Source organism: Condylura cristata, unplaced genomic scaffold (assembly GCF_000260355.1).
Source record: "Condylura cristata isolate star-nosed mole 26May11 unplaced genomic scaffold, ConCri1.0 scaffold00018, whole genome shotgun sequence".
NCBI classification, from domain to species: Eukaryota; Metazoa; Chordata; class Mammalia; order Eulipotyphla; family Talpidae; genus Condylura; species Condylura cristata.
The window spans coordinates 11,511,196-11,516,574 of NW_004567119.1; positions in this window are offsets into that span (position 1 = coordinate 11,511,196).

Here is a 5,379-nt window from a genome sequence, read left to right on the forward strand (position 1 = left end):
TCCAGCTCCATCCAAGTTGCTGCAAAAGACATGTGTTTCTCTTTTTTGGTTGCTGAGTAATATTCCATTGTATATATGTACCACATCTTAAAATGAAAGTTATTTATGAAGCTCTTCTTTAAGAAACTAATCTCAAGGGTCTTGGTACAAACCTAAGGACTTAGACCAAATGAGGTGAGTTGAACATGCCGTCTGTATTGTGTGTCCATGAAGACGTGAATCAGCAAGAATGGTGATCTCAGCCAGGCACTGTGTCGGCAAAACACACCCAGAGAGAGCATCTGTTTCCAGAAATCATCTGTGGCTTTGGCTTGGCCCAGCCTCCCCAGTACAGTGCTGACCCTGGCTCCCCACACCAGCCTATCAGAAAGAAAGGGTGCTGTTACCTTAAGTGAGCATTCACCCTTGTTTCTGCAATTCTTTTAAAAACAGGTTCATCTGCTGGCTGGGTGCAAGCGTTCTGCTCCCCAGCCCTGCTTTGGCCACTGATTCCTTCTGGGGACCCTGGGTCATCAGTGACAACTCCCGCTGCCTCAGTTTCTGCATCTGGGCTTAGGGCTGGGAAAGGGAAGTGAGTATTTCATTAGCAAAGTGCTTTATAACATTATTCCATTAGCATCTTTCTTCCTCCCTGGGAGCTTTTGAGAATTAATGAGCTAATGGTCTGGGAGTGGTTGCAACTCCCTCCTAGGGAGTTAGATGGTGCCCAGGAAGTGGCCTACTTCCCCCTAAAGGAATTCTGGTTCCCAGCAATACCCTCACATCCCTACCCTGCTGGAATGCTGAGGCATCCACAGGCCAGGCCCTCACCGCATTGTCCATCATCACACAAACATCCACCTATTTACCAGATGCATTCTGACCTCAAGCCAGTGGATAAAGTAAATTTGTATCGATTCTGCATGAGACCAAGAATTTCATATGCTAGCATAACAAACGGTAAATAAATTAAGAGACAGGACTGCTCAATTCAGTTCTAGAAGCAAGAGGTTGCAAAATATTTGCACTAAGTGTGTAAAAATTTCAGTTGTGCACAGGGTCAGACGTTGGTAAGGAGTGCCTGTCTTCCTGTGTGCTTGCCTCCGGGAAGCACCCACAGTAAGGGGAGCTCACTGAGAACCACAGAGCATGAAAGAAAAAGACCTGGCTCTTTAACAAGCTCGTAGAGATCAACTTAATTAACTGATCACTTTGGAGTGGGGACAGATTAGAAAATCCATTCAAGTATCTCTTTGATGAAATTGACAGGTGAGTTGGGTGCAGATAGGTGGGGAGAGGAGAGAGAGACAAATGACTCTTCAGCAAGCCTTCCTCCAGATCTCTGGTTGGTAGATTTCAAGACCAGCCTCCTCTCCAGTTTCACAGCTTTGCAAAATTTAACTGTTTCTCTGTGTACTGCCAAAACACTTCATTTCAAAATCCCACGAAATGATTTGCCTCCTCTGTTTATTGGTATTGGGAAGTCAGAGGCTGACATCTGAGCAGTCTAAGTTTGGGAATTAGGGAAATAGCAGTAGGCTATTTAGATTTCTGCTTTCCAGTCTACAAATATAAGGGGAAGATTTTAAATATTACATGGAGGAAATAAAAAATGGATAAAGAGGTATTCAGAGTAGGTCTTTATGGAATAATAATCGTCATCCTTTCCAAGTCTTTCTCCTGTTTCTCCAGGACGGGAAGAGCCTCTCTCCAGCTTTTATGGCCGCCCCCATCCCGGCAGGACTCTCAGGCACAAACACTGTGAACATAAGCAGTTCTCGCCGGGACTCTCAGACTTGGGGTGCTCAGAGCCGGGAAGTGTGTGACAAGGATTCTATACAAATAGAAAGTGAAGTTGGTGGGTGATTTATCATACAGCAAATAAACAGACTACTTCAGGGTCATTGCCATGAGAATCCTTTTCACTCACCCACATTCCAGTCTCGCTTTATTTTTCTTCTCTTTGAACCACAACCTTGAATTCATTCTACTTTTCAGTTCATGGTGAGCTCATCAATCCATAAGGGGCCCCTCTTTTTATTGTCATGGTTTTCTTTCTGATTCCCCCAATCTCTACACCCCGCCCCCGAGACTCCTGCACTCCTTTCTTTTTTAGATATATGAATATACTTGAAAAATAGAAGGTGCTGCTTTGAGCGTGATGTTTCATTTACTACAGCCAACGTGCTGTAAATCTCAGGCTCAGTTCTACCTGTCTCACCCAGCGCTCTGATGTTGCAATCTGTCCTTGCTGTGTGGAGATCGGCTGGTTCCTGCCCTGGCGGCGGCTGGACTCCTGCAGGACAGTGTCCTTTGCTGCAGGAAACAGGACTGCGGGGAGCCCCACCGAGCTGTCCGATCAGCTTTGCCCGGCATTCTCCATGGCCCCAGCAGGAGTGGGTTACTGGTGTGCAGGCTACTGCCCTGCCGGCAGCAGAGACAGAGGGCCCACGTCCCCGCATCCCTTGCGGAACGTGATGGTCATGAGATTTCCAATATTGGCAATCTGGCAATTTTAAAGTGGACCAGTTTAAACGTAATTTAGTTTGCATTTCTCTGCTGACTTGTGAAGTGACTGCCCTTTCCTGTGCCTCCTGGCCTGTGGCTCTCTCCTTCCATCAGCTAGCTGCCTCTACCCTTTTCCCACATTTTTCTGTGCTAATGTGCTATATTTTTATTGTCAATCTGTAAGTCTTCCTTGCGACATTAATTCCTTATTGATCTTAGACACTGCAAACGTCTTTTCCCATTGCTCTGTGTCAGATAGGTTAACTGTTTTGAACTGAAATCCTTACCTTTGATGTGGTCATACCCATTAATTTCCCTGGTTTTGTTTCTTGGTTAAGAAATCTGCTCTAAGTCCCAGAATCACAAAGACAGTATTCTGCATATTCTCCTGTAAGATCCTTTTGCCTTCATACTTAAGTCTTTAATCCATTTAAAATTTATTTTTATATATGTCATAAGATAGCAACCCAAATTTTCTTTTCTTCTTTTTTTTTTTTTTTTTATGTAGAAGAACTGGGATGTAGGCCAGAGCTGTGGAGATCGTGAGAGGCTTCACCAGACACAGAATGGAGAGAACAGGCAGATTGACTGACATACACTGCAGAGCAGAGCAGTAGGCGGGTCAGGAGAGGTCTGCTGCGCCCTGTGAGTCAGCTCCCTAGTCTGGTATCCAACTAAGGCTGGAGCATGATAACCTCAGACTTAACCCCACATTAAATCAGTTCCCCAAGCCATCCACTAAATGACCCATCTTCTCCCCAATGATTTGGGAAGAAGATCTGTTACACAGCCATGTACAACATTTTGGCCAGTGTTGGGCCACGTAGTCAGCGGTGGTCCACACAGAGCTAGGGGAAGAGCGCAATGCCATCTAAGTGTGCTCAGGACACCTTATGTTGTTTGCACAACTGCAGAATCACCTGACAAAGCATTCCTTGACGCCTGACTGTATACTTGTTTCCCATCGATAACACAGTTGAGTTCTGGGCTCCCTATCCTATCTCTTCAGCTGGTATGCCTATTCCTGTATTTCACAGTTTCATCATAGTAGTTTGAAATAAGTCTAGTCAATGTGTTTTCTTAAATGACAGAGAAGGGGCAGGATATGGTTAGTAGACTAGGAATTACATGGAATCCCACAGTCTCTCTTGCCCGTAACTCCCGTACTGTGTCACCCATGGCAGGGCACCTACATGTCAACTCATCTGTCATGTGTGACAAAATGTGGAGAAAGAGTAGAAAGTCTAAGTGATCACCTGTTTGCCTTGGATAAGCCTTTGGAATTAAAATTGTATGTCTTTCAAGTAAAAGGCAGCCATTTCTGCTCTTGAAGTTAATGCCTTGAGAACTTATAAGGCAATTCTTCAATGAAAATTAAAGCTCTTCAGGAATATAAGAGTGACTACGAGGGCAAGTATGTAGGAGGAAGCTGATGGGCAAAGTGGCAGGCAGCTTACTCCATGCCAACAGCTAATAGCAGTGGAATGAACTAGAATCCAGATCTCCTGACACTGCCTTGTTAGCTTAAAATCTGGGTATCTGAAGTCTCCTGGGTACCAGGCATCATTGCATGGTGTAGAAAAGTGAGCAAACAAACAGGTCTTTGTCCACAGTTAGTGAATCAGATGTTGGCCTGTACTCATTCATGGACAAATGGGTCTGTTATGAAGTTGGACAGTCTTTGGTCCATCCTATCAGCCAGAGACCAACTCAAATATATTTTACACAGACGGACTGATGATCAGCCCCAAATTCTAAATAGATTCTGCCATGGTGGATTTTCTGGCCAAATAAAGACGTAGTCTCTAACTCAGATAAGACAGAATGACATGCCAATGTGTCCTTCCAAAATAGGAATTAAATTGAAGCAACATTACAGTTTTTGGATCCTCCCAGTTGAAGAATTTCCAGAGGAAGGAAAAGACAGAATATTTAGGCTCAGAAAAAGAGAAAGGAGAGAAGAAAAGAGGAGGGAGGAAAAAGGGGTGAGTGGGGTAAGAGAAGGGAGGGAGGGATAGAAGGAGGGAGAAAAAGAAAAGGTTAGCATTCCGTTGGAAATAACTAGAGGAAAAGATAATATATAACAGGAAAAGGCACACAAAAACAGCCTCATCCCTTCAGCCTCTGATTTCTTCAGAGTCTCATTTTGGGCCTGAGTTACCTGTGAATAAATATAAGCACTTAAACAGCACAAACAGGGTGTGCCTGACACACACAAAGCATTTGCTAGTGATTAACATTTTTAAAGTAGACAATTATCTCAGAAATGGGAGCTGAGATGTACAGCAAACGTTCACTTATAAGCATGAAATAAAGTGAACATTGTTCACACTGTTTACTTCTCTTTTGCTTGCCCTACGGTCATGTTCTTGAAGGAATTAAGTCATTTAAAAATAACTCATGTGTTGTCTCTCATAAGAAAAAAATAAACATAAACACCAAAACAGAAAAGCTACGCTGATGTTTGGTTGAAGAAAAATCAGCATATTCATGTTTTAGAATTTTGTTCGGTCTTCAAAATTATTTAAAATCACATTAGATGAAAAGTAACAAAGAAGGATAGTCAAAGTTTGCTATATTTAAAAATCAGGTTAGAGCGCAATACAAAGCACTGGTTGAGAGTTCAGTACCTAGAAAAAAAACTTCTCAACTTCAGATCTCAACATTTTCACTTAAAGAGCTATGAGACTTGGGGGAATAGTTTTAACATCTCCATGCTTCAGCTTCCTCTTCTGCAAAATAAGAACAGAGCAGTGGTCCTTGCTTGGTGGGGACCAGGGTCTCAGATCCCCATGGATCCATGAATTGTAGATAATGCTGAACCCTAAATGCTGCCTTTTCTATGCACACACCTATGATAAAGTTTAATGTATAAAACAGGTGCAGTGAAAG